General features: G+C 38.4%; 1 non-coding gene across 1 annotated transcript; it reads right to left on the reverse strand.

Moving 5' to 3' along the window:
* Positions 1 to 8,641: 8,641 nt before the first annotated feature.
* LOC130942600 (small nucleolar RNA R71) lies at positions 8,642 to 8,745 on the reverse strand. Its single transcript, XR_009071167.1, has one exon. It is a non-coding gene; the product is annotated as a small nucleolar RNA R71 (small nucleolar RNA).
* Positions 8,746 to 13,610: the final 4,865 nt, after the last annotated feature.

The following is a 13,610-nucleotide window of genomic DNA, read 5'->3' on the forward strand; positions in this document are numbered from 1 at the left end:
GAGCCGTAATGGCCTCATCTTTGGCAGTCTCCTCCGAACTTTTTTTTTCTGTTTTTTTTTTTACGTTATACTGACCATTTTTTTTAACGTTGTGCTGACCCTTGTTCTTTAAATGACGCTATCCCGAGGAGGACACCTAAGGCGGAGCCAACGTTTTTGCTCTCCAGGGTGTGTTGTTCATGGCGCCAACGTTTGCCAAAAAGTTTGAGGCAAACGTTGGCGCAAACTTTTGCTCTTGGGGTGTTGATTTGTGATGCCAACGTTTGCCCAAAAGTTTGAGGCAAACGTTGGCTCAAGCTTTTCTCCCAAAAGTTTGCGCAAAAGTTTGAGGCAAACTTTTGGTCAAGCTTTTTGCTCCCTGGTTCATTGTCACTTATTCCAAAAGTTTGAGCTAAAGTTTGAGGCAAACTTTTGCTCAAACTTTTTGTCCTCTCTTCCTCCTAGCCATTCCTTCTTGCTTCAACCTTTCTCCAAGCTTTCTTCTCCTATCATTAATCAACCAAACACATCAAAGCTATGCTCAAAATCATGAGATATTCATTCTTTCATAATATGTGACAATTATAGCATAAAACCTCATGAAATTGCATTAATTCATCTATGGTTGATTAAATCAAAGGAAACATAAAAATCTACCCAATTGGCTTGCTCATGGCTCAAGAAAGTGCATAATTCAATTGAAAACAAAAGAAAAAGGCTAGTGAAACTGGGCTAAGATGACTTGTCATCAGAGGACACCTAAAGGGGAGCCGTAATAGCATCATCTTCGGCATGCTCCTTTGATTTTTTTTTTCAGTTTTTTTTATACGTTTGTGATGACCCTTGTTCTTTAAATGACACTATCCCGAGGAGGACACTGATGACATGTCATCATATACCCATTTTCTATGCTTTTTCATACAAGAAATTGATGATTTGTGCTTAAATATTGAATGCTTTTTGTACTTAAATGATATATTTTCTTGATATTTTAATTTTATAAATCTTGTAGGAAATAAGAAGAAAAAGAAGCAAAGAAGCACAAAAAAGGAGAAAAAAAGAGCTTTGGGGTACACTTTGAAGTTGGGGTACACTTTGGAGCCTTAGGCCACGCTTTTAAAAGCGTGGCCCATGACCAAATCAAGGAAGGAAGCAGCCAGCACGATACTGCCCTGCCCTTGCCAAGGGCAGGATCGTGATGCACATTAAGGATTGGAAGCAAAATTTTCGCTAAGTTAAAATCTGGGCGCTCACAGCATGACCATGCCTCCTTCAAATGGCTATAACTTGAGCTACAGACGTCCAATTGATGTGCTTCCAGTTGCGTTGGAAAGCTGACATTCAGAGCTTTCCAACGATATATAGCAATCCATATTTGGCGTACAATTGAGGCAGGAACGAGAGGCATCTTTAAGGGCCAAAAATAAGCAAAAATACACCAAAATGCTTCCATCAAGGCTCGAAGAGGGAGACACAAGGAAACAAAGTGGCGCTCAATTTTCTGCCCTGCCCTCTTGGAGAGCAGGGCAATGTCGTGTTTTCTTCAAGAAAATTCAAGGAAAAATTGCAACAACTTCCTCCACCAAGTTTCGAACACAAGACCTCTAGGAAGTAAAGGCTTAGGCTTGGCACACACAAGGAGAGCATCATGGCACGGTCAAGGAAGTGGTGCGCGCACAAGACACACCAAGGCAACATTGCCCTGCCCTCCACAAGGGCAGGGCAGCATCCTTGCGCACCAACAAGCATCATACGCACCAAGGAAAATTCTGCCGCGCCAAGCTCGCTCCTGGCCGCACCAAAAGCACGCACCATGCATCAATTTTCTGCCCTGCCCTCCACAAGGGCAGGGCAGCCTCCTGGGAGCATCATGGGCAAAAATCTCATTTAAATTCAATTCCTCTCCAAATTGAATCAAGGCCAAGCAAACCCATTTCTCCTCAAATCCAAAGCAAGCAAAGCCCACTCAACATGACTCAAAGGCACATGGATCAATTAGATTAGGATTTTTATTTTGTTTTAATTTCATTTTCAATTTTACTTTGTAAAGCCTATATAAAGGCATCATTTCCATCTTTGAAAGGAAGCCGGCTCCATTAGGAATAGATAGCTCTCTCCTTTAGTTTTCTTATCTGTTTTGAATCTTGAGTGAGATTGGAGGAATTCTGTTTCATTCTCATCTTAAGATCTCTTGTTTACTTTTTCTGCATAATTGAAATTCACATACTGCTTCATCTTCTCTTTTAATTCTGCAATTCATTTATCTTTTTTTCCTTCTGCAATTGTTCTTGGTTGGATCAAGGAAGGAATTGAGATCTAGACTTGTTCTCTAGTCTCTTTGATTTCCTGAGATCCTCACTTGTCTTTTTAGATTTCATATTTGAATTGAGCTTTCTTGCTGATTTACTTTTCTGCTGTTATTTCATCTGCATTTTTTCCTTTCTGTTCCTATTGCTTCCAATTTAATTTTAAGCAATTTAATCTCCCTGCAATTGTTCTACGCTTTGCTTTACTGCTCTCTTTAATTTCCAGCACCCAACCCCCCTTTACTTTTCATGCAATTTACTTTTCTTGCAATTTAAGATTAAGCTATTTTACTTTCTTGTTCTTTAAGTTTCCTGCCACTTTACTTTCTGCAATTTAAATTCCCTGCAAATTTACATTCGGTTGCTCAACTTCACACAACTCATTCAATGTTAGCTTGACTAAACTAATCACCCACTAAAATTGCTTGATCCATCAATCCCTGTGGGATCGACCTCACTCTTGTGAGTTATTACTACTTGATGCGACCCGGTACACTTGCCGGTTGGATATGTGTGTTGGAAATTCATTTTTCCACAAAAACACCATCAAGTTTTTGGCGCCGTTGCCGGGGATTGATTAGATCAACAATGATTAAGTGGGTGAGAAGTCTAGATCAAGCATTTTCTTTATTTTTGTTTTCTGTTTTAGTTTGAAACCAAGGTGTTTGAGTTATTGCCTCACTAAGAAATTCTTTCTATATGACATGAATTTCAAATTTCATTGATGTTTATAAAATACAAATGGAGTTCAACTCATTTTATTTTTACGTTATGCTGACAGTTGTTCTTTAAATGACGCTATCCCGAGGATGACACCTAAAGGTGAGCCGTAATGGCCTCATCTTTGGCAGTCTCCTCCGAACTTTTTTTTTCTGTTTTTTTTTACGTTATACTGACCATTTTTTTTAACGTTGTGCTGACCCTTGTTCTTTAAATGACGCTATCCCGAGGAGGACACCTAAGGCGGAGCCAACGTTTTTGCTCTCCAGGGTGTGTTGTTCATGGCGCCAACGTTTGCCAAAAAGTTTGAGGCAAACGTTGGCGCAAACTTTTGCTCTTGGGGTGTTGATTTGTGATGCCAACGTTTGCCCAAAAGTTTGAGGCAAACGTTGGCTCAAGCTTTTCTCCCAAAAGTTTGCGCAAAAGTTTGAGGCAAACTTTTGGTCAAGCTTTTTGCTCTCTGGTTCATTTTCACTTATTCCAAAAGTTTGAGCTAAAGTTTGAGGCAAACTTTTGCTCAAACTTTTTGTCCTCTCTTCCTCCTAGCCATTCCTTCTTGCTTCAACCTTTCTCCAAGCTTTCTTCTCCTATCATTAATCAACCAAACACATCAAAGCTATGCTCAAAATCATGAGATATTCATTCTTTCATAATATGTGACAATTATAGCATAAAACCTCATGAAATTGCATTAATTCATCTATGGTTGATTAAATTAAAGGAAACATAAAAATCTACCCAATTGGCTTGCTCATGGCTCAAGAAAGTGCATAATTCAATTGAAAACAAAAGAAAAAGGCTAGTGAAACTGGGCTAAGATGACTTGTCATCACAACACCAAACTTAAAACTTGCTTGTCCCCAAGCAAGAAATGCTCAAAGGTTCTTTCAATTAAGACGGATTGAAGAATAACTTGATAGGTCCTGTGAGTGAAGTGATTAAGTGACAGTGGGGTGAACTCTAAATCATATGCTCATGCAAGGGCTTCAGTGCTCACTAGTCCCTACATCTTGGGAGTCTTAGGTCTTAGGATTTCCATTCAAATGGTATCATGGAGATCTCTTTATATGTAATCACTTTGAAGCAGCTTATAGTTTCTTTGCTTTGGCCTTGACTCTCAGTGTCATGTCTCAAAGCGGCTCTTTAGATAAGCTTTCAATCAATACTCCTAAACCAGTTGGTTTTAAGGTATTAGGTGTTAAAGCACCCCTAAGGATTTACTTGCTCAAGCCTCTCTCCTTGACACAACTCAACCACAAGCATTTACTAGGCTAACAACTCTTTGAGTTTTGTTTCTTCTTTCCTTTTCTGCCTAGTAATTGATGCTCAGAGCCTTGGGCCATAAGGGAGTGCTTTTGCACTTGAGCCTAGCCTTGACTTCTAAGTGTTTTATTTTCAAGCATTTGGCTCGATACATAAACACCACAAGCACTTAGCAAATAAATTGCCATTGGTACTCAGAGCCTTCAGCTTTCTCATTCTTTCCCTTTTTATTTTATTCAAAATTATTATTATTATTATTTTTTGCTTCTTCTTGGATCAATAAATGTTTGAGAATCTCCACAATACTTCTTTGAACTCCATGTCCTGCCTATGAGCTCCCATGCAAGTTTTCATAAGCATGCAACCTCAATACATAATCACACCACTAGAACCACCACTTCTCCTAATCTTTTGCTTGCCTCAAAACTGTTTAATTCCTCAATCCTTCTTTACAAAGAACTATCATGTGATGCAATTTTTTTTTTGAATATTGAGTGCTGATGAGCGGATAATTTATACGCTTTTTGGCATTGTTTTTATATAGTTTTTAGTAAGTTCAAGCTACTTTTAGGGATGTTTTCATTAGTTTTTATGTTAAATTCACATTTCTGGACTTTACTATGAGTTTGTGTGTTTTTCTGTGATTTCAGGTAAATTCTGACTGAAATTGAGGGATTTGAGCAAAACTCTGAAAAAGGCTGACAAAAGGACTGCTGATGCTGTTGGATTCTGACCTCCCTGCACTCGAAATGGATTTTCTGGAGCTACAGACCTCCAAATGGCGCGCTCTCAACGGCGTTGGAAAGTAGACATCCAGGGCTTTCCAGCAATATATAATAGTCCATACTTTATTCGAAGAATGACGACGCAACTTGGCGTTGAACGCCAAGTACACGCTCCTTTCTGGAGTTAAACGCCAGAAAAACGTCATGATCCGGAGTTGAACGCCCAAAGCACATCATAACTCGAAATTCAACTCCAAGAGAAGCCTCAGCTCGTGGATAGATCAAGCTCAGCCCAAGCACACACCAAGTGGGCCCCGGAAGTGGATTTATGCATCAATTACTTACTCATGTAAACCCTAGTAGCTAGTCTAGTATATAGGACATTTATCTATTGTATTAGACATCTTTGGTCTCAGTTTTGTTTTATTCTTCATCTTAGGAGATCATTGATCACGTTTAGGGGGGCTGGCCATTCGGCCATGCCTGGACCTCTTTCACTTATGTGTTTTCAACGGTGGAGTTTCTGCACACCATAGATTAAGGGTGTGGAGCTCTGCTGTACCTCAAAGATTAATGAAGTTCTATTTTCTTTTATTCAATTCTCTATCTTATTCTTATTCCAAGATATTCATTCGTACTCAAGAACATGATGAATGATGGTGAGTTAGATAACCCTCATTGTTATTCTCACTCATGAACGCGCGTGATTGACAACCACTTACGTTCTACATGCACCACAAGCTTGAATGTGTATCTCTTAGATTCCCCAACAGAATCTTCGTGGTATAAGCTAGATAGATGGCGGCATTTGTCTGGATCCGGAAAGTCCAACCTTGTCTGTGGTGTTCCGAGTAGGATCCTGGGAATCCGGAAAGTCCAACCTTGTCTGTGGTGTTCCGAGTAGGATTCCGGTAATGAATGACTGTGACGTGCTTCAAACCTGTAACCTGCTGGGCGTCAGTGACAGACGCAAAAGAGGGATTCTATTCCAGTAGGGGAGGGAACCAACCGGTGATTGGCCGTACTGTGACAGAGTGCGTGAGCATTAGCTTTCACTGCGAGGATGGGATGTAGCTATCAACCATGGGTGATGCCTCCAGACTGGTTAGCTGTGCGAGTGACAGCCGCACAGGATATTTCCCCGTGAGGATGAAAGTAGCCACAGTTGATGGTGAACCCCTATACAAAGCTTGCCATGGAAAGGAGTAAGAAGGATTGAGTAGAAGCAGTAGGAAGGCAGGCGTCCGAGAGCTCTACAGCATCTCCATTCCGCTTATCTGAAATTCCCATCTATGAATCTACATAAGTATTTCTATCCCTTTTTAATTAACTTCTTTCTATTTTATTTAAACCCATAATCCAATTTTAATCTCCCTAACTGAGATCTGCAAGGTGACCATAGCTTGCTTCATACCAACAATCTCTGTGGATTCGACCCTTACTCACGTAAGGTTATTACTTGGACGACCCAGTACACTTGCTGGTTAGTTGAACGGAGTTGTGAAAATAAGCAGTGCCCTAAGAGTAAAAAGATACAAGACCAAAAAGTCAAATCAAATAATAGTGATCACAATTTCGTCCACCAAGTTTTTGGCGCCGTTGCCGGGGATTGTTCGAGTATGGACAACTGAAGGTTCATCTTGTTCCTCAGATTAGGTAATTTTCTTTTCAAAAATCTTTTTCAAAATTTTTCTTTTTATTTTTCGTTTTTCAAAACATTATTTTCGAAAAAAAATGTATAAAAATCCAAAAAAAATTAGAAAATCATAAAAATCAAAAATATTTTGTGTTTCTTGTTTGAGTCTTGAGTCAAATTTTAAATTTGGTGTCAATTGCATGCTTTAAAAATTTTTCTTGCATTTTTTCGAAAATCCCATGCATTCATAGTGTTCTTCATGATCTTCAAGTTGTTCTTGATAAGTCCTCTTGTTTGATCTTGATGATTTCTTGTTTTGTGTTGTTTCTTGTTTTTCATGTGCATTTTTGCATTCATATTTTCCAAGCATTAAAGATTTCTAAGTTTGGTGTCTTGCATGTTTTCTTTGCATCAAAGATTTTTCAAAATTATGTTCTTGATGTTCATCATGATATTCAAAGTGTTCTTGGTGTTCATCTTGACATTCATAGCATTCTTGCATGCATTCATGGTTTTGATCTAAAAAAAAATTTCATGCATTAAGTATTTTTGTTGTTTTTCTCTTTCATCTTTAAAAATCAAAAATAAAAAAAAAATATCTTTTCCTTATTTCCCTCCAAAATTTCGAAATTTTGGGTTGACTTGGTCAAAAATTTTTTAAAATTAGTTGTTTCTTACAAGTCAAGTCAAAATTTCAAAATTTTAAAAATCTTATCTTTTCAAAATCTTTTTCAAAATCATATCTTTTTCAAAATTTTTATTTATTTTCGAAAATTTCAAAAATATTTTTCAAATTATTTTCAAAATCTTTTTCTTATCTTTATAAGTAATTTTTGAAAACTCACTAATAATTAATGTGATTGGTTCAAAAATTTGAAGTTTGTTACTTTCTTGTTAAGAAAGGTTCAATCTTTAAGTTCTAGAATCTTATCTTGTAGTTTCTTGTTAGTGAAGAAATTAATTTCAAATTATTTTTAAATTAAATCTTTTTATCTTTTATTTGATCTTTTTCAAAAATTTTTATCTTTTTCAAAATTTGATTTCAAAATATCTTATCTAACTTACTATCTTCTTATCTTTTTCAAATTTAATTTCAAATCTTTTTCAATCAACTAACTAACTTCTTGTTTGTTTCTTACCTTTTTCAAAACTACCTAACTACTTCTCTCTCTTCTATTTTTCGAAAATATCTCTCTCTTTTTCAAAAATTCTTTTTAATTAATTGTTTCATGTTTTAATTTTAATTACATTTTATTTTCGAAAATCACTAACCCCTTTTCAAAAATTATTTTCGAATTTTCTTTTCTCTTTTCTTCTTCTTTTTAATTATTTAATTACTAACACTTCTCTTCACCTCTCTTCATCCATAAAACCGAATCCCTTCTTCATTCTTCTACCACCTTCCTTTTTCTACTAACATAAAGGAATCTCTATACTGTGACATAGAGGATTCCTTTTTCTTTTCTTGTTTTCTTCTCTTTCATATGAGCAGGAACAGGGATAAAGGCACTCTTGTTGAAATTGATCCAGAACCTAAAAGGACTCTGAAGAGAAAATTAAAAGAAGCTAAATTACAACAATCCAGAAACAACCTTTCAGAAACATTAGCACAAGAGGTGATGGCCGAAAATAATAATAATGCAAGGAGAATGCTTGGTGACTTCACTAAGCCAACGTCCAAATTTGATGGAAGAAGCATCTCCATTCCTGCCATTGGAGCCAATAACTTTGAGCTTAAGCCTCAACTAGTTGCTTTAATGCAACAAAACTGCAAGTTTTATGGACTTCCATCTGAAGATCCCTATCAGTTTTTAACTGAATTCTTGCAGATCTGTGAGACTGTAAAGACGAATGGAGTTGATCCTGAAATCTACAGACTCTTGCTTTTCCCTTTTGCTGTAAGAGACAGAGCTAGAGTATGGTTGGATTCACAACCCAAGGATAGCCTGGACTCATGGGATAAGCTTGTCACTGCATTTTTAGATAAGTTCTTTCCTCCTCAAAAGCTGAGCAAGTTGAGAGTGGATGTTCAAACCTTCAAACAAAAAGATGGTGAATCCCTCTATGAAGCTTGGGAAAGATACAAGCAGCTGACCAAAAGATGTCCATCTGACATGTTTTCAGAATGGACCATATTAGATATATTCTATTATGGTCTCTCTGAATTTTCAAAAATGTCATTGGATCATTCTGCAGGTGGATCTATTCACCTGAAGAAAACGCCTGAAGAGGCTCAAGAACTCATTGACATGGTTGCAAACAACCAGTTCATGTACACCTCTGAGAGGAATTCCGTGAATAATGGGGTCCCTCAGAAGAAAGGAGTTCTTGAAATTGATGCTCTGAATGCCATATTGGCTCAGAACAAAGTGTTGACTCAACAGGTCAACATGATCTCTCAAAATCTGAATGGATTGCAACATGCATCCAACAGTATTAGAGAGGCGGCTTCTGAAGAAGCTTATGATCCTGAAAACCCTGCCATGGCAGAGGTTAATTACTTAGGTGAACCTTATGGAAACACCTATAACTCATCATGGAGAAATCATCCAAATTTCTACTGGAAGGATCAACAAAAACCTCAACAAGGTTTTAACAATGGTGGACGCAATAGGCTGAACAATAGTAAGCCATATCCATCATCTTCTCAGCAACAGACAGAGAACTCTGAACAAAATAATTCTAATTTAGCCAATATAGTCTCTGATCTGTCAAAGGCCACTTTCAATTTCATGAATGAAACCAGATCCTCCATTAGAAATTTGGAGGCACAAGTGGGCCAGCTGAGCAAGAAAGTTATTGAAACTCCTCCCAGTATTCTCCCAAGCGATACAGAAGAAAATCCAAAAGGAGAGTGCAAGGCCATTGATTTAATCAAAGTGACCGAATGCACTAGGGAGGAGGAGGACGAAAATCCTAAGGAGGAAGACCTCCTGGGACGTCCTTCAAGCAAGAAGGAGTTTCCTATTAAGGATCCAGAGGAATCTGAGGCTCATCTAGAGACCATAGAGATCCCATTAAATCTCCTTTTGCCATTCATGAGCTCTGAAGAATATTCATCCTCTGAAGAGGATGAAGATGTGATTGGAGAGCAAGCTGCTCTATATTTAGGAGCTATCATGAAGCTGAATGCCAAACTGTTTGGTAATGAGACTTGGGAAAGTGAACCTCCCTTGCTCATTAGTGAACTAGATACCTGGATTCAGAAGACTCTACCTCAAAAGAAACAAGATCCTGGCAAGTTCTTAATACCCTGCACCATTGGCACCATGAGCTTTGAAAAAGCTCTATGTGATCTGGGGTCAGGGATAAATCTTATGCCACTCTCTGTAATGGAGAAGATGGGGATCATTGAGGTACAAACTGCCTTGTTCTCATTACAATTGGCAGATAAGTCCATAAGACAAGCTTATGGATTAGTAGAGGACGTGCTAGTAAAGGTTGAAGGCCTTTACATCCCTACTGATTTCATAATCCTAGACACTAGGAAGGAAGATGATGAATGCATCATCCTAGGAAGACCTTTCCTAGCCACAGCAGGAGCTGTAATAGATGTCAACAGAGGTGAGTTAGTCCTTCAATTGAATGGGGACTACCTTGTGTTTAAGGCACATGGCCATCCCTCTGTGACAAAAGAGAGTAAGCATGAAGAGCTTCTCTCAGTTCAAGGTCAAGAAGAGCCTCCACAGTCAAACTCTAAGTTTGGTGTTGTGAGGCCACAACCAAACTCTAAGTTTGGTGTTCAAACCCCATATCCAAACTCTAAGTTTGGTGTTGGGAATACCACACTTAAATTGACATGATCACCTTGTGGTTCCATGAGAACCACTGTCAAGCTATTGACATTAAAGAAGCGCTTGTTGGGAGGCAACCCAATTTTATTTATCTAATTTTATTTTATTTTGTTTCTTTGTTATTTTTGTGTTTTATTAGGTACATGATCATGAGGAGTCACGAAAAAATCAAAAAAATTAAAAATAGAGTCAAAAACAGAAGAAAAAAATTTTTCACCCTGGAGGACGCACGGGCTGGCGTTCAACGCCTAGAAGGTGCATCTGGCCGGCGTTCAACGCCAGAACAGAGCACCATTCTGGCGCTGAACGCCCAAAACAAGCAACAACCTGGCGTTTAACGCCAGGATGCGCACACAGAGGATAATCTGGCGCTGAACGCCAGAAACAAGCATGAAACTGGCGTTCAACGCCAGAAACATGCATAACATGGGCGTTTAACGCCCAGAACATGCACCAATGGGCGTTTGAACGCCAGAATGATGCATGAAGGCATGTTACATGCCTATTTAGTGCAGGGATGGAATTCCTTGCCACCTCAGGATCTGTGAACCCCACAGGATCACCTCAGGATCTGTGAACCTCACAGGATCCCCACCTACCTCGCCCTATCTCTCTATATTCATGGTCATCCCTTCTGTTTTTCATTCACCACCCACATTTATCCATTCTTCCCCCATACACCCCACCTACCTTTATAATTCAAACTTCTCCTTCCCACCCAATCCCACCCATATAGCCGAATCCATCTCCCCTCACTCACCTCCATTCTCTTCTTCTTCTTCTTCTCTTCTTTCTTTTCTTGCTCGAGGGCGAGCAATATTTTAAGTTTGGTGTGGTAAAAGCATAGCTTTTTTTGCTTTTCCATTACCATTAATGGCACCTAAAGCTAGAGAAACCTCAAAGGGAAGACAAAAAGCTTCCACCTCTGAGTCATGGGAGATGGAAAAATTAAAAATATAAGCCGTCATAGCTCAGTGGTAGAACATGTGGCTGCAAATCAAGAGATCCCTGAGATACCTCAGGGGATAAGTTATCCTCCACACAAATATTGGAAGCAACTAAGGGTGGAACATCATGAGCACTCCAGAAATAAGAGAAGAGCAAAAAAGCAACAAAGGCAAGGAAGAGACATAAAGGAGCTCAAAGAGCACCATTGGACCTTCAAAAAGGCGCCACCTTCACTCAGGTGGATTCATTCCTTGTTCTTATTTCTTTCTGTTTTTCGGTTTTTAATTATTGTGTTTATCTATGTTTTGTGTCTTTATTTCATGATCATTAGTATGTAACCATGCCTTAAAGCTATGAATAAAATCCATTAGTCCTTCACCTCTCTTAAAAGAAAAATGTTTTAATTCAAAAGAACAAGAAGTACATAATTTTCGAAATTATTATTGAATTTAGTTTAATTATACTGATGTGGTGACAATGCTTTTGTTTTCTGAATGAATGAATGAACAGTGCATATGTCTTTGGATATTGTTGTTTATGAGTGTTAAGATTGTTGGCTCTTGAAAGAATGATGAACAAAGAGAAATGTTATTGATGATCTGAAAAATCATGAAATTGATTCTTGAAGCAAGAAAAAGCAGTGAAAAAAAAAAAAGAGAAAAAAAAAAGTGGCGAAAAAAAAAAAAAAGAAGGAGCAGTAGAAAAAGCCAATAGCCCTTAAAACCAAAAGGCAAGGGTAAAAAGGATCCAAGGCTTTGAGCATCAATGGATAGGAGGGCCCAAGGAAATAAAATCCAGGCCTAAGCGGCTAAATCAAGCTGTCCCTAACCATGTGCTTGTGTCATGAAGGTCCAAGTGAAAAGCTTGAGACTGAGTGGTTAAAGTCGTGATCCAAAGCAAAAGAGTGTGCTTAAGAGCTCTGGACACCTCTAATTGGGGACTCTAGCAAAGCTGAGTCACAATCTGAAAAGGTTCACCCAGTTATGTGTCTGTGGCATTTATGTATCCGGTGGTAATACTGGAAAACAAAGTGCTTAGGGCCACAGCCAAGACTCATAAGTAGCTGTGTTCAAGAATCAACATGCTTAAACTAGGAAAGTCAATAACACTATCTAAAATTCTAAGTTCCTAAAGATGCCAATCACTCTGAACTTCAAAGGAAAAAGTGAGATGCCAAAACTGTTCAGAAGCAAAAAGCTACAAGTCCCGCTCATGTAATTAAATTAATATTCATTGATATTTTGGACTCTATAGTATATTCTCTTCTTTTTATCCTATTTGATTTTCAGTTGCTTGGGGACAAGCAACAATTTAAGTTTGGTGTTGTGATGAGCGGATAATTTATACGCTTTTTGGCATTGTTTTTATATAGTTTTTAGTAAGTTCAAGCTACTTTTAGGGATGTTTTCATTAGTTTTTATGTTAAATTCACATTTCTGGACTTTACTATGAGTTTGTGTGTTTTTCTGTGATTTCAGGTAAATTCTGACTGAAATTGAGGGATTTGAGCAAAACTCTGAAAAAGGCTGACAAAAGGACTGCTGATGCTGTTGGATTCTGACCTCCCTGCACTCGAAATGGATTTTCTGGAGCTACAGACCTCCAAATGGCGCGCTCTCAACGGCGTTGGAAAGTAGACATCCAGGGCTTTCCAGCAATATATAATAGTCCATACTTTATTCGAAGAATGACGACGCAACTTGGCGTTGAACGCCAAGTACACGCTCCTTTCTGGAGTTAAACGCCAGAAAAACGTCATGATCCGGAGTTGAACGCCCAAAGCACATCATAACTCGAAATTCAACTCCAAGAGAAGCCTCAGCTCGTGGATAGATCAAGCTCAGCCCAAGCACACACCAAGTGGGCCCCGGAAGTGGATTTATGCATCAATTACTTACTCATGTAAACCCTAGTAGCTAGTCTAGTATATATAGGACATTTATCTATTGTATTAGACATCTTTGGTCTCAGTTTTGTTTTATTCTTCATCTTAGGAGATCATTGATCACGTTTAGGGGGGCTGGCCATTCGGCCATGCCTGGACCTCTTTCACTTATGTGTTTTCAACGGTGGAGTTTCTGCACACCATAGATTAAGGGTGTGGAGCTCTGCTGTACCTCAAAGATTAATGAAGTTCTATTTTCTTTTATTCAATTCTCTATCTTATTCTTATTCCAAGATATTCATTCGTACTCAAGAACATGATGAATGATGGTGAGTTAGATAACCCTCATTGTTA

Source organism: Arachis stenosperma, chromosome 7 (genome assembly GCF_014773155.1).
Source record: "Arachis stenosperma cultivar V10309 chromosome 7, arast.V10309.gnm1.PFL2, whole genome shotgun sequence".
Taxonomy (NCBI): domain Eukaryota; kingdom Viridiplantae; phylum Streptophyta; class Magnoliopsida; order Fabales; family Fabaceae; genus Arachis; species Arachis stenosperma.